This window comes from Lemur catta, chromosome 7, assembly GCF_020740605.2.
Source record: "Lemur catta isolate mLemCat1 chromosome 7, mLemCat1.pri, whole genome shotgun sequence".
NCBI classification, from domain to species: Eukaryota; Metazoa; Chordata; class Mammalia; order Primates; family Lemuridae; genus Lemur; species Lemur catta.
In genome coordinates, this window is record NC_059134.1 from 6,678,029 (window position 1) to 6,701,543 (window position 23,515).

The following is a 23,515-nucleotide window of genomic DNA, read 5'->3' on the forward strand; positions in this document are numbered from 1 at the left end:
CTCAATAGTGACAGGTCTCTGCCACTTAAAAAGACCCATCTTGTCCAAAAGTCCCATCCCTAATCTTCCTTATTAATTTCTCTCCAAAATAGGCCAAACTTTCAGAGCTTGCAGGGAAGCTGGTGTCTCTGAGACAGGAAACTGACCACACTGAGCCCTACATTCAACTCAAGAGTCCCCAACACCCCTCCCTTTCTCTGCGCCGCTCTAAAACTTCACGTTTTAATACTGCTTTCCTCCCTCAGTGGTGGCCTTCATTTTCATTTTAATCTGATTTCCCCTAAGTAAAAATCACAGTTGAGGAAGAGTCGTGAAGGGACAGAGCAGAATTTGATTTTACCTGACTCACTCTACTATAAAAAGAAAAAAAGAACGAGGCTAGATTATTTATCAGTCACATAAATGGAAAAAATGTCTTTGGGAGCATGGGTTATATGGGAACCTAAAACTCTAAAAAATAAGGGTTTTGTTTTGTTTTGTTTTTTGAGACAGAGTCTCACTGTGTTGCCCGGGCTAGAGTGAGTGCCGTGGCGTCAGCCTAGCTCACAGCAACCTCAAACTCCTGGGCTCAAGCGATCCTACTGCCTCAGCCTCCCGAGTAGCTGGGACTACACGCACGTGCCACCGTGCCCGGCTTTTTTTCTATATATTTTTAGTTGTCCAACTAGTTTCTTTCTATTTTTAGTAGAGATGGGGTCTCGCTCTTGCTCATGCTGGTCTCGAACTCCTGAGCTCAAACGATCCGCCCACCTCGGCCTCCCAGAGTGCTAGGATTACAGGTGTGAGCCACCGCGCCCGGCCTAAAAAATAAAGTTTATTTTTAAAAAAATCTAAGGGAAATAGATTAACCACGAGTTTGTCAGATCCATGAGGGAAGGGACCAGTCTATTTTCCTCATCACTGTACATCCAACACCTGGGAAATATCGTGCACAAAATGAGGGCTTCAGAAGTTTTGATAAATGAATAAACTTATACTGTGAGAAACCCAGCAATGTTTTCTGGGAATTACTAAGTTATTTAACACACTACTGGTTTGAATACACCTATAAATATTTTGGTAAGTCAACAGAGAAACGATAAGAATGGTCTAACATTATTAAATAGCTATTTAAGAGAATCAGCACTAACACTTTATGACCTGTTCACTGAGTTTCCTTGGTGTCTTTGGAAGCCAACACCTATATTTACTTATTTTTTATTAAGATAATTTTTAAAAATCAATAGCCAATGATTACATGATGTATAATTTAAGACAGGTACTAAAGTCAAAACAACTAACAAAGAGCACAAGGCAGCATTACAGAAAAGCCAAAGGCAAAAGTGAAACAGTTTGAATAAAGGATGCTATCAAAGGTCCCTTTAAACCTGAGAGAAAACGACACTACAGATACTACCACAGGCACTATTTGTTCACAAATAGCAATGACTGAATAGTCTGCAATACAGTCATGATCTTAAAAGCTCTAAAATGTATGTATGCCCAACAGTGGGCAAATGAAAGCCTGTACATTTAGGATTGCTCTAGGAATTGTAGCCAAAACAAATACAATAGACTCTCTTCAGACATTTATGACAAAGAGCAGCAGTGCAGGCTAAAATACTAAGTTTTTATGGTTCATACTTATGTTTCCTGCAACATGATATGAACTTCTGTACAAACTCATGTAATAGCAAACTACGTTAAAACAAAATTCTACCACCTAATGCTTAGTACTAAATAGGAAGATAACTCCTTAGGAGGAATTTTAAGTATACTTTAACAGTATTGCACAAATTAACTGGGTCAAACCACAAATAGTCTTATAATTCTTCTTAAAGCCGTCAAATCAATAGTTTCCACCTCTTACCAACACTTTTTTTTAAAGTCTTGAATCTGGTAAATATCTAAGGAAAATCAAGTGTGGTTTTTAAATAATCAGCCACAATGCTAATTTAATTTATACATACACACGAGGTAGATTAGTCATTCCCTGTCAATATCAGGCAGTATCAATCTGCAGATTTCTCTATGTTAATAAATAAATTAAAGAAATAATTATACAATTATAATTTTAAAATATTGTACAAGTATTGAAATCAGAGCTACCAGAGAAAGACTCAACAGTTTTAGTCAAAAGTTCTCATTTTTCTGCCTTAGCACAGGAGAGTTATGACACGTTCCCAGTGGTAACTATGGGTCATTCATAAATGGCTTGAGAGAGTGGGGCTAGATATGCAGCATGAAAAATCTTGCCAGAAATCCTGATTATCTACTCCACCCTTGCCTCTTGCTTCCACAAGGCAGAGAATAATTGGTTTGTGAGCAAATATATATATATGTGTGTGTGTGCATATATATATATACACATATACACATGCATCTTACTAAACATCTGTCTTATAAGATTAATTAGCTATTCCAAAAATAGCTACCACTTATTAAGTTTATTGGTCAAAGACTTTACATATATTATTACCAATCCTCAAACAACCTTAAGGATGGGTATTATTCCCATTTTATAAATGAGGAAACTGAAATGCAGAAAACTCAAATGTGCTTCCCAAGAGTCCACAGCTAATAAACAGCAAGGGTGAGATCTGAACCCAGGGCAACCCCAGGGCTAAGCTTTCTCCCATATACAGGCAGCTTCCTAAATAAAAGGCCTTGAGGACACTTCTGCTCTTAAATCTACTTACTTACTTCAGTGTGAATCCATGGCCACTCCTCATTCTGGAAGGATTCTCAAACCTACCAGGTTTTAGTTCTTTTTCTCTATTCTAATTTGCAGATGGATTTCTGGAGATATGAAATGCACTCAGAAAAAAAAAAACTGTTTCTGCACTGCTGATAAATTATCGTGAGAATCTGACCCAGCAAAGTCTGCAGCATCAAAGACACGTCACAAGATTTCAGGGTCCAATTTGCGTTTGTATTTTTGGATCATATCGATGATATGTGAAGGTCAAACGACATCACAGAATACTGTACAAAGAAAGTCTGAAACAGGTAAAAGCAAAAATGAGAGATGTGAATTATCTTCTAGCTCGAGGCAGCTTTGGCATGCCAAACCTGAAACCACATGGCACAGCAGACGGCCTTGCCCAACACTAGGAACACACGCATTGCACAGATCCATATTCGTATGGTTCATCAACAACAAGTAAATATTAACACATGACAAAACGGTTTCATTGAATTTTTTTATTTTTTTGTATTATATATTGGGGTACACTTTTAAAGTGATTGGCCCACAACATAATGGATTGGTAGTTAAAAACAAATTCATTGTTAAAAATGAAATTAATGGTAATCATGCTTAAAATAAAAAAAAATCAAATCGAATAGACAAGTGAAATATAAAATAAGTGAAAATATCTTTCAACCATTAAAATCAACATTGGCAATCTAAACATTTTTTAAAAATGTTATTTTAAATTTTTTAATTGTTTTGGTTTTAGAGTTTTGCCAGTATTTACTCTGTAAATTTATTTTAGTTTTATAAGAAGTTTGCATCTACCTTATTTTGTACATAATTAAATAAAATCAATAATATTTATTTAATCAACATTAGGATTCTATAAGAATTTTTCCTTTTGAAAAAGTCACATATTATTCAAGTTCCAGTTTTTAGCAAAATACAGAGCATTATCATCTCAGTTAAGACATTAAGTTCACTAATATGGCATTATAACTAATCAAACACATAGCTATTTCCTTGGTCATACACATCTTCAAAAATCTGGGCTGAGAATGGGGTTGGGATTGTAGGACAAGAATTGTAGTTTCAAATATAAGAGTCACATTCTCTAAAATCAAAAAAGTTAAAAGAATCTTGTAAATGCTAGCCTAATTCATAGCAACCAAGACCACTACCATAAGAAAACTCTATAAATGCAATACAACCAAGCTTTATCCTCTATTTTATAGGCCCCAGATGGAACATCTTAAAAGTCTATGCATTTGCAGAATTGTGATACAACGTTTTTTCTTGCATGCATGTTCCATACAACTGCCAAAATTACTCTGCTTGCCTGCAAACCTGGAGGCCAGTGATAAAAATTCACTAATTAGGCCAATCTGTGGGGTAGAAGAAAAGCACAAGATTATCAACACTTACCTAAAAAATATTTTTATTTATTTTTTTTTATTTCAGCTCATTATGGGGGTACAAAAGTTCAGGTTATATATATTGCCCATGTCCCGCCCATTCCCCCGAGTCAGAGCTTCAAGCGTGTCCATTCCCCAGACAGTGTGCATCGCACTCATCATGTAGGCATACACCCATCCCCTCCCCCCACCCCCCCCTCAGTCCGACACCCAATTGGTGTTATTCCCAAATGTGCACTTAAGACAAGCATCTCCTTCCTGAGGCATTATTATTGTCACTGCTGAACAAAAAGGCAATGCCCAGCTGAAGAAAAGGATGATGGCCCCCACTGGGCATGTTCTGATTCCTCATCTCCCGGTGGCTCCAGGGTTTGGGATGTCCCGCATTACTAAATCCCCATCTCTGGTAATCAGTAGAGATCATAAATGCTAGCCTGTACTGTACTTATCCTAGCCAGCTAGAAACCAAACAGGGAGTGGCTGGGCGGGGCTCACAGCATGCATACTGGTCTTTCTCAGTCAAATACTTGCCTCTGACTTCTCACTTTATTTTTCTTTTTGAAACACCCTGGGGATAGCCCATTATTGGTGGTCTCTAATGCCACCGATCCCAGTTAGGTGTTTTTTTGCTCTGACCATATGTAAGTCCAAAAGAAAAGTAGGAAATTTGAAAGAACAGGCATACAATCATACTCAGTATTTAAGTATACATACACAAACTCTAGAAAGCACTAGGGTTTCCCATAGAGGACAATACCTGTACTTTTTGGGGGGGAGTTATTAACAGAAAAGTTAGCAAATGATTCCAACAATAGTTATCCCTTGCTTTTAAGCACATGTAAATAAGGGTAGGTATCAACTTCATCTCTTAGAAAATAAATTTTACTTTCCTGGTATTAAATTGAAATATGTTTATATTTAGTTTGTAGAGATGGAGAAGGGGAAGGGAGAGTAGAAAAATTGAAAATTTGCGACAAGAAAGTCAAGATGATGTTCAGCTGTTTGAAGGTATGGGACTTTATCCAAAACTTCACCACTAGGTATCACAGCACTCCCCTAACTGCTCTCTTTGCTAGGAGCCATGTCCTAACCAACCTAAGAACAAAAACATATCATTTATTCTAGTTTTTCCCACATTAATAGCTCCCCAAATTATAATCCTACTCATTTTTGTCTTGAAAGACTCTAATTAAGCTATAGGACAATAACATCAACACCACATTTTGTCAATAAGCACCCCCATCCCAAACACAGTAACAACGATGGCAATGGCAACAGCAACTGCCCACAGTTAGTACATACCTAGCAAGTGCCATCACCAGCCCAAGGATTTAGTCCTCTTTGCCTGGGGGCACTAAACCCAATGCTGGGACAGCCCTCAGAGCCAGTGTTCAATTACAGAGATGAGGAAACGAAAGCTCGGAGAGGTGGCATCCATTGCCAGCACACAGTGGAGACTGGCTTTGACCCCAGGCACTCTGACTCCAGAGCCCATCCAAGTCTAAACCACTATGATAGACTGCCCGGAAATTCCCAGGGTAAAGCTTTCATTTATCTAACACTAATTCATTCTACATTCGATCATTTAATTAATCTAGATATTCTACATACTAAATTTACTTAAAGTAAGGGTGGAATGCCTTCCAGTCCTATATCCACTTCCTGTAAGCATAAAAAATAAGAAATGTTCTTTAGTTGGACTCAGCACTGTGTAGACTAATGATTTACAGTATTGCCAAGGACACTGGCACACTCCCATCACACACTGTCAATCTGCCGGTAATGAGAATGAGACAAGGAACAAATAATCTAGCAACACTCAATGGCCCAGATATGCTATTACAATTGCCCAAATCATTTTCTTTTAGTTAGAAAATAAGGGGTTGAAAATACCTTAAATTAAAGCCAAAGACACCCCAAATAATTCAATTACATTAGAGAATAAAGAGAAAATTTTCTTATAGGTTAAAAATTCCACTAGACTATAAAGACTGTATAGTATCAAAGAAATCCATGGTTAAGAAAAATGTTAAGATGGGAAGCAGGATCTCTAAATTTTCAACAATTTAATTACTTAAAAGCCAAGTTAACCTGCAGACCTAAAAATATTGTTATTTTTAAGCCATTTAATTATAACCTAAATATAACGTACAAATTAATGCATATTACTCACTAAATATAAAATCATACTACAGACTTGGTAGTATAGTCTACTTGGCAATTAGAGATCTGAACAAGTATTAATTCTTGTTCAGTTTTTCTCTTTCAAATTAAAAAAAAAAAAACTTATAGACAAGCCTCGTCAATCATTAAGAGGGCCTGGTTCTGGTATTATATGAGTTCTGTCAACCTTAATCAAATTGCCTGCCAGATCGTAGATAAGTAATGACTTGCTTAGGTTAAGCAAGGCCAGAGTTTTCCTGCTGTAGTATATACATCTCCAGAGTGAAAATAAACAGCCTCACACCTCTCACTGGGAGCTGCACCCTGCTGCTATTACAGTCCAGTCTTCACTCCAAAGTAGGAGGAGGGGCACACCTTCAGCTTTAAGAATATCTATTTTTCTTTCCTTCTCAATAGGGTCATTAACATCATTTTTAAACTATTCCATTAAACAGTTAATAATTGCTTTAATCTACAGCAAAATAACACAAACTAGTTATCATTAAATGCTTCAGCATTAACATTAGTTTTAGTTAGCACTATAGTGATATAAAGAAACAAACAAAACAGAAATAGCTAACAATTCACAAAAGCAACGCTAAAAGAATCACTTAAAACTGCAAAAGCTTTCATTCATATTCTAACATATCCAAGAAATGAAAAACCTAATTTTGTTTCAACACCATCTGCCTTGTTTTAGATATAGCGGCATCTTGGAACAACTGTTAAAATAAGAGAAAGAGCCTATCAACTTAGATTTTATATTCATTCCACAACCAAAGGCACAAATGTAAAATGAGCTTTATTTCTAAAATGTTCTCTTTGCTAATTTCTTTACATATAATTGGAAAGGACTTTCAATCTTCATAATTAGCTGGGATATACTGTTAAGAAATTTCTAAGTATACAAGTATATTATCTGCTGTAAAAGAAAGGTGTTAAAAAGCAAGGATCCCAGTGACTAGGGAAAAATGAAATGACTTCCTTAGAGGAAACAGTTTAAAAATGTAAGATACCATGCAGTCAATTTTATCTTACGCAAAATACACTTCAATATTTTCCATTAGGTCAACAGAACCTAGAATGCAGGGTTTGTGGTTTAGAAATGTCAGAGACCAAAACAAAACAAGAAAACCCTTAGAATTTAACTATTTTAATCTATTCCTAAGCACATACAACTGTGTAATTATACCCTAAAATAAACCTAAAAAGAAAGACTACAGTTTCAAAGAACACCCTTTTTCAACATTTGACAGAGAGATTTTAAAGGACACCCAACTTTGAATATGACTGAAACTTTCATATCTGATACCAGTGTTCAATCATTTATTGTCTTCAAGATTTCCACTCTGATGAAACTTTTACAATCTCATACATTTCTTGTAAGTAGCAAAAAAAAACCTGTAAAATACTCTGCAAAGTACAAAGGACTCTATAAAAGTTATTTGAGAAATGATCACTATTAGAACCAGAGGGAAGGAGAAAATTATTCTGTATACGGAATAAAAAGAACCACAAAATAAGAACTGCAATTGTTGAAACAGTAACGCCTCAGCAGGAGCACTGTGGACAGGCTGTGTTGAGGCTCCTCCTGTGCCCGTCTGTGCACGCCACGCCCAGACCAGGTCAGGACATTTCTTTCCCAATCCCCCGAGGCACCATTCTTGTAAGTCTGCAGGGCACCCAGACAAGGGCCTTGGTCGGCAAAGCAAAGCAATACTTCACTCCTTTGTCACCATATTATTTATTGTTACATTGCCCAAGTACACACGCAGCACACATTCACTCTAGGTGAATCAGAAACAAAAGAGGCTAGTATTTCTCAGTGAATTAGAGAGAACAACCCTTGCAAGCAAATGGGGACTCTGTTTGCCTACTAAACATCAAAGAATTTTTTTCCAGAAAACTCACATTTCAACACAAAGAAAAAAGAATTCTTAATTGCACAAGTGAAAAACTTAAAACTCAGTTTCTCATTCTTGGTTGTGGAAGGCGTTCAGCATCTGAGATGTGCCTGTTGATCTGATTCCATGGCCAAGTGACATCTATGATCACAAATAATTAAGTGTCCTGTATATACACACACAGCTAGCTAAGAAAACATGCATCTGACCAAGCATTACAGTTTCTGCTCTACAGGGCAGATCATCTGGGGAAATTATCTTTCCCCTAATAATCTACCTATCTGGGAGAGAAACCCCGAAATAACAAATAAAACACTGACAGTGTTTCTTTAAAATGATTTTTGATATTATTTTTTTTGGGGGGATGCATTAGCCTGGATTTACCAAGGCTCATATTTAGAAACCCACTTTGGCAGTTAGCTTGCAGGGCTCCTATTAACATTGGTAAGATGCATGCAGTCAAATCCCTGAGCTAAAATTTATCTGATGCCATAAAACATTGATATCAAATCTCTGCACAAGCTGCATTATATAATTAAAAACCCCACTGTGGCTGCTGTCATAGTAACAAATGTAAAATTATTGTAAGACCTAACCACTATGACAATAGCTCTTTTAAAATGCATCCTCAAACACAAAAGAAATAACAAGTAATGACAATTGTATTTGCTAGCCTAATAGGAGACCGCAGTTAGCAACCAGTCTTATAATGACTCAAAATTGACTTTCATTAGCCATGGGGTTAAAAAAAAAAAACCCACTTTAGCTCTAAAATGTAAGAGCAAAATTATATAAAAGACCTATATAAGTCTACAGTCAAAACATGACTATTGCAACTTCTTTTAAGAAAGAAATCCAACTAAAATACAATATAATTTAAAACATGGTGACTAGAGCTTGGAATTAGGAACTCAGGGTAAAAGTTCAATCTGTTTACTTTTGCTATAACCTCAAAAAGAATTCATGCTATAAAAAAGAAAGTATGCTTAATTTTCAATAAATAGAAATCAAACTACTAATTTAGAGATCAGAACAATTCTAATCAGATTATAATAGGACTTGAAACTATGTTAAGTCATGGTACATACAGCCCACACGCCATGTCCATCTGCAGATTCAACCAAATGCAAATCAAAAATATTCAGAAAAAAATAATAAAAAATTACAAAACAACAATAAAAAATAAAAACTTTAAAATATAGTATAATGACGATTTACATAGCACTTACACTGTGTTAGGTATTACAGGTATTCTAGAGATAATTTAAAGCATACAGGAGGATGTGCACAGTTTATATGCAAATACTACAAAATTTTATATAGGACATGAGCATCCAGGCATTTTGGTATCCGCACAGGGAGGTGGGAGGGGTGTTCTGGAACCAATGCCCCGTGGATACTGAGGGACAACTGTATTTAGAATTAGGTTTAAAATATACTTTGACCCACCAGAACCAACTCAGCAGAACCTCACTATAATTCTTATTACTGTAGGAGGAAACCTGCCATTTCATTTTGGATGAATATCTAAGATTTAATGGAAGAAACAATAAAATAACCTCATTTAAAAAGGTGATCACCCAGTAAAATGCACCCAACAAGGTAAATCATGGGTACAACATAGTGGGAAGATTCCAGTGTGGTTCTACTCAGAAGTTTAACAATCTATCAAGAACTATAAAAATATCTCCTCAGGATTTAGCAGTCTCAAGGTCTACTGGCACCACAGCTCAGATGCTAGGACACCAAGTTCAAATCCTGATATGAGTTGTCATTAAATCATGGTAACATCTAAAAATCTAATTTCACAACAAGGGCATACAGGACGAAATAGGAAGGAGGAAATACTATGTCCAATCAAACTGCTTTGATTGGTGATCTGATGTTATTTTGCTGACGTTTTTATACAGAGGATAAATGACACCTTTCCTGACAAACTGTACTATCACACAATTACATTCAGACATTCACCCTTACTTAGATCATCTTATAAGCCAATCATCAGATGTTTTCAATATATTGCAAGCTATGTAATACCAAGCCAAATTATGAGGTTTAACCCCATTTCATAAACAAGGATTCCTCATACCCATTCTCACACTCTCATAGTCACCAGCATGAGAAGAACAACTTGAATTACCGAAATAGAGGTGAGTCATACATGTTATGTCCATTCCCACTGAAACTACATTCACTCCCTAATTCTTATTATCTGTTATTCAATGTGTTATTTTGTTATACACCCACCCTGAGGCCAAAACCATGAAAAGGCCAAGTTAAATGGGCAAGAAAAATGTCTAAGCTCCAGTTTGTGATGCTATTTTGCTTTTTATAGGAATAGACGCCAAATTCTGATGTCACTACAGTAGTTTCATGGCCTGATAAAAGTAGTATTTTATCCATTAAACATTCGTCTCTCTTCCCAATTTTACCTTCAACCAGGCAGTGTGTACAATTACTCACTGAACAGATATTAAATTACAGTAAAATAAAGAATACTAATTACTTTTATTCTGATACCATAAAAAGCTAGTAACTGTCAGAAATTTCCCTGGCAAGAGACAGAAGCCAGAACATACTTTTCAGTCCCTATATACCCAGGAGAAGCTCTACAATACTGAATATTTAAAACACAAACAGACAAAAAGATGACATTAGCTCTCTAGGCACCAAATGATGTTGCACAGAATATATACACTTTAAATAATAAAATTGCTAAAATATTCAAAATATTTGACAAGTATTCTAATAATATAATAATGTGATAATAGATGTCTTAGTATATCCAACCAACGCTTTACTATTTCTTCCTTCATCTAAAGCTTTCTTTAATCTTATTTGAAGCTGTGGTATTGCTCCCGAAACTGGACACGGACAATCACTTATTTCATTGGATTTTCAAGAGCAAAATTGTGTGCTGAAATCATTCATGGACCTAAAGAAGATACTTTAGGATCTTTCTACTCAGGGTGCTCCACCCACCTCATCACATCATTTGGAAACTTGTTAGAAGGGGAGAATCCTGGGCTCCACTAGAGACCAACTGAATCAGAATGTGCATTTTAACATACCCGTCCCCCTGCTCCCCACCCCACACAAGAAACTCAAATGCACATTAATGCCGTTCAGGACATCTGAGTGTTTAGTACTTATTTGGCAGAGTGCAAAGAAAGGGTGGGTGGGCTGACCACATATAGGGGAAAATCACATTGTCCTTAAGGACTGAGACAAGAGAGACAGACATATATGCATTATGACATCATACCAGTTTTGCCCTGAGAGACATAGTCCCAGCCTGCAGGAAGGTATGGTACCTTCATGGAATGCAAAGTAGCTGAGGATGGCAGAAGCACCAGGTAGATAAATAACCCTATTAAAGACGAGCTTTAAGAAGTGAACAATTCAAGGACTTTGAAGGATTTTAAGGACAGCGGTCACATGATCAGATTTATGTTTTAGGAAAATCATTACTCTGGCAAAATGTGGAAAAATGGATGATGCAAAAGGGGGGAAACCAAGACTGAAGACAGGAGGATGAGTTGGTGGCAGTTTAAGCAGGAGTTACAAAGGCATTTTTTCTTCTCACATTCTGAGTCTCTCTTGTCTGTCTTTCAGAGTTTGAAAAGGAGGATGGAGGGGTAAGAAATGGTAACAGAGAAGAGACAAAAGAAACCTGTTTATAAGTTACAGGGAGGATAGACATGGTACCGATGCACATATATAAATATAAAACTGTAAAAACTCAATGTAATTTTCTGCTTTATAAAATGGAGAAAACACTATTTTGGAAATTCAAGATACTACAGTCCCTTCAATCATGCTTGAATAAAAAAATAAAAATAAATTTTAAATTTTTTTAAATAAAAATAAATTATAAATATCAATTATTAACATAAAGTACTACACTTAGAGATACATGATATGTACACAGCTAAATACCTACAGATCCTAGAAAATATCCCAAACATGATTTTGCTGCTTGGATAAGTCACTGATAGTGCCCTTTCTCTGCCTATATGAGTTATTTCTCTCTCTTAAAATTCAAGTGTAGAAAAGTTTGGGTGAGAGTGACATAAGAAGAGCATTTATTAATTTTTACTTTATATCTAATTTGTCGTAGGAGTGAATAAATAACTGGGCCAACAGATGGATTCGGGTAAATTCTCAGATGTGTACTTATTAATACAGAAAGAGGTATCATACACTGCACATGTAAAGTATTATCATTTCTGATATTGATAAGAGACTGGAAAAGTCCCTATTTCAAGTAAGAAAGAAAGAATATTTCACATTTACTTGTTAGTGATAAACTTAGGATTACATTTAAAATGAAAAGAGCCAGCAAGGAAAGGCAGTTCTCAACTTTAAAGTGGGGTTGATCTGAAAAAATGTATTTACCCAATGGCTGTTTGGAACTTTAGCATATTTTTTTCCTCCCCAATCATTTACATGGTGAGTACGTAGCTGAGACACACCACAAAGCCGATTTCACAGAGCCTTGGTACTGCAAAGGCCCGTAGAGGTCATCTGGTCCAATCTCTCACCCAAGAAAGAGATTCTTTCCGTGCTATCCTTTGCAAACAACAACAGAACTCATCCAGTGACGAGGAGCTTGTGTCCCTCCAAAGCAGCAGTTTCTCTCATGAGGCAGCTCTAGCTGTCAGACAGTTCTGTCTTTTGAAACACAATCTGCATCTCTGAGTGCCCCTATAGCACAAAAGGTGAATCACTATCACTACCTCAACTCTCCCCACCCCCAGTGAAATCTCGGCCTCTGGTGGTCTGATTAAAGAAGAAAAGGGTACAATTTGGAGTCCAGGGAAACCAGCCCTGCATATGGCTGTATGTGAAGAATGACCTTGTGCCAAAGGGCTATGAATAGTAAAATTTAATAAAATTATAAATGCTGAAAAACACACTGTCTCCAGAGAGAAAAGTGGCTAGTGTGTTCAAGGAGCACACCCAGAAAATCCTTAACATTTCCAACGACAGAAATACAAGCTGTTAACGTCAGTCAGTGGCCCCTCCAAAATTTAAAATGAAGCAAAGCAAAAAAAATTCTGATTCATTTACTGAATCATCTTGTATCACTGTTGGTGAAATAAATTTTATGTAGCATATTAGGGCATTCCAACAATATAAACAGAGATTCTAAACATATAGGCACAGCCTAACCACAGTCAGTAGCCAAAATTCTTCCTGATGTGTTTGGTCCCTTTCTTCAAAATCTTCCTGCAGTATAACAGCCTATCTATATTTTATTCCTTTTTTGGTGGACTTTTTTTTTTTTAAACGTTGTAATTATTTCACTTTCAACTCAAAGAATATTACACTAATGCTGGGCTGGTTGTTACTTCTACATAATTCTAAATATTGATTATGGCATTTAACCCTAAGCATGAAGGATATGAACTACCTTAGAGGGTTCTTTTCCACTATTTTGAGGCCCTTCTTTCTCTCCTAAAAACATTTCCCAAAATGAATACAGTTATCAAAGGATTTGGTTTATGGGATTGTGATTGAAGGTAATCATATTACTTTCAACCTAGTTTTATGTATAAAAATGAGGTCATGATTATTTTTCTAACATAGCCACTGGGATCTGATTTTCTAATAACTTCGGAAGAAGTGTCGTTATTTTCTTTTTCTCCCCAATGACCATGTACCCAATGTGCCAATAAAATGAACTACTATGAATTTTAAAATGCACAAAAGACTCTACAATTTAAAAAGCATGAATTAGTACTGTATACAACAATATAAATAAGTCTCACAGACCCAATGAGCAGTGCAAGACACTAGATATATGAGTATATACTGTATGAGTCCACCTTTATGAAGTTCAAGGACAGGCAAAACTGACCCATGGTGAGACTAGTCAGAATAGTCACTGCCTGCAACGAAGAGGGAGGGCTGCCTGGAAAGGGCACAAGGGGACCTTCCAAGGCAAAGGAAATCTTCTGTATCTTGATCTGGGTACTGGCTACCACAAGTATGTGCACATGTAATAACTCAGCCAGCTGTTCTATTAGTGTACATTAGCTGTACGCTTGTGTACGTTGTATTATACCTCAACTGGAAAACAATGTAACACATTATTTCCAAGTGCCTCCTTAGTTTCAATTGTAAATTTAAGAAAACTAACATACTAAAACTACAGCAGTTACACTATTACAAACTTCAAGAATTTCTATTATTGAGTACTTCAAAGAAATCACTTTGAGATCAAAGTAATACACTAACATATACAAGAGGAGTTAATAAAAATAACAGCAGCTGACATTTATAGAGGTTTTACTACATACCAAGCACTTTACTTTCATTATCTCATTTAATCCTCACAACGGTGGTAAGGGATACTACTGTTTTTAATCCCCATTTTACAGATAAAGAATCCAAGGCTTAGGTCCAGATCCAGCCCACATAAATAATAAGAGGTGAGTTGGTCTATAACAAGAATAGCTGAAAAGCAAGTTCTATGTCAACTTCTCAATTCTCTGTATTAGGGTGATATAAAATCAACCACACAGTGCCAAGCAACAGAACATAAGCAGAATATGTAACCTAAGTTCAATAATATAACTAGTATATATTTTTCTCTCAGTTAAGATTAAAAGGCACATCACTGGCTCTCAAGAACTGACATCCCTACTCACATTCCAGCTGATACACAGCAGAAGAAAATGTTCTTTGGGGTAGTTTTTTCATTATCTCTGGCCATCAATATATATCACACAATAAAGCAACTAAATAGCTGTAAACCCAGATGGGCACAATGCTAACTTCAGTGTTTACTCCAATTCATTCAAGAGTCCTTTCAATTTGGCTACACTAGTAGGAGCCATGCCCAGGATTAAGGTGGAAAAAAAATTAAACATACTCTCAAAAAGGCTTCTTTATTTTCTAAACACACTATATTGGGAGGAGAATTTGGTAGAGGACTACATGGGAGCAGGATGGGAAGAACTGTGCTCTGTACACAACATGATTTTAATCAGGGACAGCCGGGCGCGGTGGCTCACGCCTGTAATCCTAGCACTCTGGGAGGCCGAGGTGGGAGGATCGCTCGAGGTCAGGAGTTCGAGACCAGCCTGAGCAAGAGCGAGACCTTGTCTCTACTAAAAATAGAAAGAAATTATATGGACAACTAAAAATATATATAGGAAAAAATTAGCCGGGCATGGTGGTGCATGCCTGTAGTCCCAGCTACTCGGGAGGCTGAGGCAGTAGGATCGCTTAAGCCCAGGAGTTTGAGGTTGCTGTGAGCTAGGCTGACGCCACGGCACTCTAGCCCAGGCAATAGAGTGAGACTCTGTCTCAAAAAAAAAAAAAAAAATCAGGGACAAAATACCTCAAATAATCCATCAAACATGCTACTGCATTAGGCATTAGTGGAAAACTATGAGCACTGGAATTCACATTCTCAGAAGATGAAGACTGATTAACTACACCATCCACAATTCAGAACTGGTCTTCCTTGAAAAGTATGCAAGAAAAAAACTGGGCTAATATTCTGAAAAAGGTTGTACCCAAAAATTATTTGGAGCAGAGACAGGGAAAAGAAGACACAGAAATGTTTCTCAAAAATTTTGTTCCAAAGATTTTACAGAATGTTTTTGGCAGATATATTTTCATTTACTTGGGGCTGCTAGTAAGTCTGCAAAGTAACATCTCAAAAATACCAGAAATCAGAATTCTTAAAAAGACAACAGAAAAGAGAGACCTACCCTAAATAAATTTAAATTCTATAATAATAACAATAGTGTAACAAAAACACAATAAAATCACATGAAAAGAGTAAAATATGCCTATTCAAACAAGCATTTCACCTCTGCAAAACAATTTGCTTCACGTAAAAGTCTAATTTTGCTCTCAGTTTTAAAAGTTATTACAACAACACATCAGCTTTTACAGGCAAGACCAAACTGTAAGACAATTTTACATATTTATCAAAAGATCATTCAAAGAAACTCACCAAGTCTGCAACGTGTATATGCTTGTGCTTCGGAGGGAAAGCAGAGAAGTGACTTTCTGTACTTAACTGCAGTTCACTTCAGTGTTAAAAACACATCAGCACAGTCCTTCTTGTAATAAAGTCCGGACTAGCAATGTGCCTTTGGGTTGGGCTTTTCTCTTACAAGATAAGCTGTTAAGTCATGCCTTGATTTCAGATCTGCTAACATATGGAGTCTTCTAATGTAGCCTTCTCTCCACCCCCATAACCCCCAAACCCCACTCTGCTCCACTCCCTCTGCGCCAGCGCCCAAGCGCGCACACATACATACACACACACACACACACACACACACACACATACACGCATACAAAAAAGGCACTGCAGGGCAGAAATTCCTCAGGTGCTCGCTAATGGAATTCCCAGGGTCTTGGAGCCGCTTCGGGGATCAAGAGATCTCATAGCCCCTGCTGGGGTAAGGAGCAGCGAGTCTGTTCCATTTAATCAAATACAGAATGAATTTTCAGCTCTATTCACTAGCCTGTCTCCAGGGCTCTCAAAAGGCACCAGGCAGCTAGAATCACACACATGTGGCTCTTTTAGGCAAGTATAATTAGTTTGATTTTAAAAAGCCACATTAATAATATCACCTCAGGACCATTATTCAGGGGACAGATGACAATGATACTGTATGTTTTAAGCCTAACAATGGGACAAAGAGCACAAACAATGAGGGAAAACTTGAAGGATTTAGAAAAAGACAACAAACCAGTTTTTTGTTTAACTGTAATCCAATATTTTTAAAGTGACATTAAGTATATTCCATATGCCACCATCCCTTAATTTTAATAGGAAAGTCTCAAATAAAGCCCTCTCCCCATGCTTCTGAAAGTGAATTAGTGCCAAATACACAATAACAATTATCACATGGAATATTTACATACAATATAAAAATTTAAATAAAAACAAAACATACTCTAATTCAAGTTAACAAAATTTATTGAAAATATTATCAATCAAAAAGCACTATAAAAGCAAGTCCTTCAAAGCAATATATTTAGCAACCAGACTTCACATTGTTTCTAATCTAACCAGGGAGGCAATTCATCTGCACTTCTAATGTGTCATCTATACTTCTACATAGTAACAGTGCTAATCACAAGGTTTTAGCTAATGTAATTATACATTAAAACAACAAATTTTTCAATTCATTACTTTTTATTTCCTATCTCCTCTCTGATTCCACTAAGACAATGTTTAATTCCTGAAATCATTTCTCTAGCATTTTACTTAGAAACAATGACTAATTTTTTAGTCTAAATGTTCACAAAAGAAACATTTCTAGAGAACAAAAATTTTACTTCAACTTATATTTTGACAAAACCATAGATGAAATCATATACAAAGTCATGAAAGCATACATGTAAAGTGGAAAATTAAGAGGAAAGCACGAGAACCAATTGACAAATTTTACCTAACCTCTTTAGAGCAAAGCCCTATGACAGAAGTTCCTATTCCTACATACAGCCTTCATCTATATATGTGTGTGCGTGTGTACACACACACACGCACACACACCCTGATGGCGGGGGGAGTGCTATCTTAAAGTGAACTTAATTCCTTTTATGCAAAGTCAAACTACCTAAACTACCTGCAAAGAAGGCAAGAAGATCGATTTAGAAGCCAAGGTACACAAGCTAGATCAGTCCGCTCCAAGTCCTAAGGGCTCTTTGTACTTGAAGGTTTGAGAGTCAGAGCTGTTTAAGTACTTTGCACAGAAGAGGAGGCTGATGAGAACCACAGCAATCAATCAAAGCATCCCCAGTGAGTTGCTACACAAACAACAGCACAGTACCTCTAGTAACTGATTTTCCTGGTTGACTAAACTATTCAAACAAAGACAGATTTCCCAAACACTATATCCGAGTTTTTGCATGAAAGTTAAACAATATACATTTGTGTGTTTTTTAATAGAAATATAAATGTTTCTGTTCTACACACTGCCAAACACACACCCAGGGCACGTCTTTACAAAATGAAACAGGTTTTCTCCATCCTTCTCATATAACTTCAAGTATGAGGCAGTTTATTCCAACACGTGCATAACAGAGACTACAGGATTTGGTGCCTCCCTGAGTTCCTAAGAATGCTTTCTAGTTAAACGCTAATTTAAAAGTTCCAGAAATTTTCTGAAGGTTTTCTTTCCTCTTATCCTAAACATTGAACTATCTCCACATTTTCAGCTAAAAATAGAGTACCAGGAGAAAAAAAGCTATCAAATGTAATAGAATGTTTAGAATTATACTGATAACAAGCTTATTTCCTTCTCCAGGCCCCTCCCCACCTCCTCCTTGGAGACGGTCTCCCTTAAGTACGGCAAGTGTCAGTCTGGGATCTGAGGCTTATGCTATCAGCGAGGCATGGAATCAGAATTAACCGATTTGCCCTCTTTCATCTTTACTGGCATAGGCCTCAGAATAAATCTCATGTTACATTTTAGTACAAACTCCTGTTTTCCAAGGTGTCTGACTGGAAACACCAAGGCTGACTTTCCGTTAATGGGATTCCCTAAATTCTAGATCTCAACTGGAAAGCAGCCTGCCCTTAAAAGCACCTGCCACCCTCTGTTGTCCTGACCAGGAAGGGCAGCGAGAGGAGCTGCTTTGCAGAGCCTTCCACCTGATTTGGTGGGGTTAGGGAGGACAATAAAGGGAAGGGCAAGACAGTCTATCTATCCCCCTCGGTGATTTATTACCGAAATTCCTAGATGTGGAGAGAAAGCAAGAAAGGTCTGGAAGCTGCGACTGAAAAAAAGCGAGCTGCAATGTATGTAAGCAAATGATAATGCAATCCGCAGACAGCTTCACAGAGAAGGAAAAATACACTCCCCGGGGCTGGGAAGTCACCGAGTTTGAGACGGCAGAAAAAGATACATTGTGCAGGAAATTTCGCTTGCTACTCGCTACACATAAATCACTGTCTCTCGCGGGCGCTCTGCGGGGACCGGGGCTGCGAGGCGAGGGCCGCGGCTCCCGGGCACAGGCGCGCCCGCCCCGCGCGCCCCACCTGCCCCCCGGACCTCGTCGCGTCGCCGCCACCTCCGCCCGCCTCCCCCCGCGAGGTGGCTCCGAGTCCCGAGGAGCGGAAGGTCGGAGCTCCGGGCTGGGCACCGCCGGCGTCCGGCCCGCACCCCCACGCGCCCAGGGCCGCGCCCGCCCCCCTCCCCGAGCCGCCGGGCCCCGCGCTCCCGGCCCCTCCCTCGCACCTCTCCGCGGGGCCGGCTGAGCCGCCAGACCTCCCGCGCCGCAGCAGGCTCCGAAAGCCGCCCCCAGGGCATCCCCCCGCGCGCCGGCGGCCGCTGCGCCCCGGACGGGCCCTCCATGCGCCGGGGCGGGGCGGGCGCAGGGTCCGCTCTCCCAGCGCCGAGCCGCGCGGGCCGGGCACCGGGCTCCGGGAGGCGCGCTGCGGGCGGAGCCACCGGCGCGCGTCCCCGCGGCCGCGCTCCTGCCGCCCGGGCGCGCGGGCGCGTGACCCGGCGGGCGCGGGGGTGCGCGCGCAGCGGCCGGAGCGGCGGGGTCGGGCCGTACCAAGCGGCCGCGCGGGGGGCGCCTCTCGGCCGCCGCGGGGCGCGGGACGGGCGAGGCGAGCGGCCCCGGCGCGTCACTGGGGTCCCCGGGATGCTGCGCGCGCTCCCCTCGCCGTGGCGTCCCCCCCGGAGGCGGCACGTGCCCGGCCGCCACCGCGTCCTCCGGGCCGCGGCCCCGGCGTCTCCCCGCGGACGGTCCCCTCCCGCTGCGGCCTCCGCGTCTCGTGCGTTAGGCAGCCGCATGTTTCCCACCCCGCGCCCCTCACGTGCACGGAAGCGGGTGACACAACTCAGCCGAGGAGAAGCTCAGTGTCGCCCGCTGAAACGAGCGTGGCCTTTGGCTCCACAGTCTTCCCGGCCTGTCCGCTGGACCTGCCCAAGTTATCTGATCCCACTGAACTTCAGTTCAAACGCAAAAAGGGAAAATAGCTTCTGTTTAAAAGGGTGTTGTGAAGCATAAATAGGACACTCTGTGGAAAGCACCTGCCGTTCAGTGGGCATTCGAGGACTGTAACTTCTATATAGATAATAATAATTAGCATTTCATTTTTTTAACCATCATCGTCATTACTTATTAATATTAATTTAACTACAAAAGGAGCCTTGATGATACTTGAAGTTCATAAATAGTGCTGAACTTCAGGAGAAATATGCCATTCCCCTTTTAACTTCTTACTTGAATTAGAAAAAGAAATGCTTAGAAAGTGTGGTATTGTTCAAGCAGGTTAGCTCTCTGCTTTGTGAAAGCCCTGGAAAGTCAGTGTAGGAGGAGAAAAAAAGAACTCTTCGTTCAGTTTGTCCTCCATTGTTCCATTTTTCACTTATTCAGAAAAAGAATCTATATGTCATTAACTTAATGTGTAGTAAATAATTTTTCATTTAGGAAATAATACCTCCTATAAACATAGAAGATTTAACTGAAATGAGAGTTTTGTATGCATGGAATTAAAGTCTTGCAGGTTGCTTGTGGCTACCAACAATTCCAGGTTCTTCTCGTGTGACCCGACTGACTCTCAACACCCCTGGATCTCACAGAGCCATCTGATTATCACTATGCCTACTGTTACTCATAATCAGACTGAGAAATAGTCACAGTGTTTGTTGATACTAATTCTCTTCTTCTGCCTTGTTCATAAAGTGGAGAAATTACTTCAGGTGCAAAATAATTTTTCACTAATGAATCATTCATTTGTTCAATGTTTACTTTTAAAGTATTTATTGAGCTCTGTGCCATTGCTAGGCACAGGGGTACATAGAGAAATAATGCACAGTCCCAAGCGTCAAAGAGCTCACAATTTAATTGTGGCATAGACACATAAATGGATAAGTACACTGAGACTGCTTCAGTGCAATGAACAGGGACCTGCGGGAGCCCAAGGGCAATGTTGCCTACCCTATCTGGAGTTTGGGAGTGGGGCTTGCCAGGAAAGTCTAACCAAAAGATACGACTTATGAACTAACTCTTAATGGATAGTAGGAGTTGGCCAGGTGAAGGTGAAGGAGTGGAATATGGTTTAGGCAGAGGGGAAATTATTAATAAATGTATAAGGTGAGAAACAAGGAACCTCAAAGGAACTGTAAGCTTCTTTGTGTGTCTAAAGTATAAGTGCCAGCTAGGGATTGGTAAGTGAAGGCACTACAGAAAGAAGCCAAAGCCAGATCACACACACGTGGCCATGTATACCATGCCAAGAAGCTGGGACTTTATCCTACAGGCAATGGGGAGCCAATGCAGGGTTTTAAGTGGGAATGTGATATAGTCAGATCTGTGTTTCAAAGGATAACCTAGCAAGAGTGATAAGGGTATGTTTGAGAGAGCCAAACCTAAAGTCAAAAAATTTTGGGCTAGGCACACTGGCTCACATCTATAATCCCAGGACTTTGGGAGGCCAAGGCGGGAGGATCACTTGAAGCCAGTAGTTCGAGACCAGCCTGGACACCTTAGAGAGACCCAGTCTCTACAAAAAATGAGAAAAATTAGCTAGGCATGGTGGTGCATGCCTACAGTCCCAGTTATTCCAGAGGCTGAGGCAGGAGGATCACTTGAGACTCGGAATTGGAGGCTGCAGTGAGCTATGATGATGCCACTGCACTCCAACCCAGGCAACAAAGTGAAATCCTATTTCAAGAAAAAAAAAATTGGAAGCTTCTGAAGCAGTCCCGGCAGTTTAATTCCAGCAAGAGACTGAATTAGGAAATAGTAATAAGGACAGAGAAAGAGGGATAAATTGCAGAAACAAGAGGAAATTTTGGCGGGACTTGAAAACCGATTGCATGTGGAAGGTACGGAAAAGAGAGGGCTCAAGGCTAATACCAGCCTCCTAGCTGGGGTGGAGGTGGCCACTCTCCCTACCCCTATGGTACCTGAGAAGAGAGTAATGCCCTGCAAAAGATACAGGTTTTAGAAAAACAGTAATGTGTTTTGAACCTTTTGAATTTGAGGTGTCTGTGTGTTATGGTCTGAACGTATGTCCCCAAAATTCATATATTGAAACTTAATTGTTAGTATGATAGTATTAAGAGGTGGGGCCCTTAGGAAGTGACTAAATCTTGAGGATGGAGCCCTTATGAATGGGATTAGTGACCTTATGAAAGGGTTTCAGGGAACTAGCTAGCCCCTTCCGTCCCTTCTGCCACATGAGGACACAGGCACCATCTGTGAGGAACTGGCCCTCACCAGACACTGAATCTGCTGGCGCCTTGATCTTGGACTTCCCAACCTCTAGAACTGTAAGCAATAAATTTCTGTTGTTTATAAATTACCAAGTCTGAGGTATTCTGTTATAGCAGCAGAAACAGACTAAGACATTGTGGAACCTCCAAGCACAGGTCACCACGAGGTAAATAACTCCAAGCTGGAGCTATGAACTTAAAAGTCATCAGCATAGAGTAGTATTTATACCAGGAAAGTGGAAGTGAACTCTCAGGAAGAATATGGAACACTGGAAAGTTGTAGCCAAGGATGGATCTCTGAAACTCCAATAACTAAAGCCTCCAGTTATCCTGATGGATTGGGAGGGAAGGCTGTTCACTTTTAAAGGATGCTTGAAGAAGATGGTGAAGGTTTGGAATGGTTGAAAAATGAAAGTTGAAAATCAGTCACAGATTGATGAGTGATGTTGAGGGACTGGCTGAGGTTGGAGACCATGAATTTATAGTGGTGGAGCTTTTGTGATTATGTGATTTCCTCTATCAAAATTTAACCACTCAGGTATGGTGGAAAGGCATCACACAAATCCAAATTTGGAGTTTTGCTGGGAGATGTGCAAAAAGGAAACTAATATATGGTATTGGTAAGAAAGTAATTAAATCATCAATCATAGAATCTAGGCAAAGAGCCAGAAAAGATTCGAGAAGAATGATAGACTGAAGGAAATGACAGATTAAAGAAAAGAAGCTTTCTATGAGGTTAAAGAGCAATTGTTACAGCATTGAGTGTGAAAAAGCCAAGAAGTCTTTGGTGATGATCAGAGTTTATCATTTCACAAATAGAACAGTTCCAGTAATGATGAGGTTACTCATGGATGCTGCTGGGTGAAGTGGTGTGAATGTTTAAGGTCACCAGAGCTTATGCTACCAGGAGACACTGGGGCTTGGGAGATGGGCAGACACTGAAGGGACTGAGGCTGGTAAGAGAAACACCCTGAGCCAAGTGCCAAGTCCTCAGGGACTAGGTGAGAGGGTTGTTAGATGATAATAAGTGGCAGGGGTGTACATTCAATGAATTTTAGGCCTGAATTGGCTATCTTTTATTAATAAATATTAAAACTGGCTCTTCAAGAGTAACATGATAGAACAACTAGAGTCAATGGTCCAATA

At 39.4% G+C, this 23,515-nt stretch overlaps 1 protein-coding gene across 5 annotated transcripts in view; it reads right to left on the reverse strand.

The window, feature by feature from the left end:
• Positions 1-19,469, reverse strand: part of CDON (cell adhesion associated, oncogene regulated) — a 90,923-nt gene extending 71,454 nt beyond the window's left edge. For 3 of the 5 annotated variants that reach the window (XM_045555623.1, XM_045555624.1, XM_045555622.1), the window contains exon 1: positions 19,376-19,462. The gene's annotated coding sequence lies outside the window, so the exon portion shown is untranslated. Of the gene's footprint in view, positions 1-19,375 lie in introns of all 5 variants that reach the window. The other 2 variants (XM_045555625.1, XM_045555626.1) reach the window with 2 other exon arrangements.
• Positions 19,470-23,515: the final 4,046 nt, after the last annotated feature.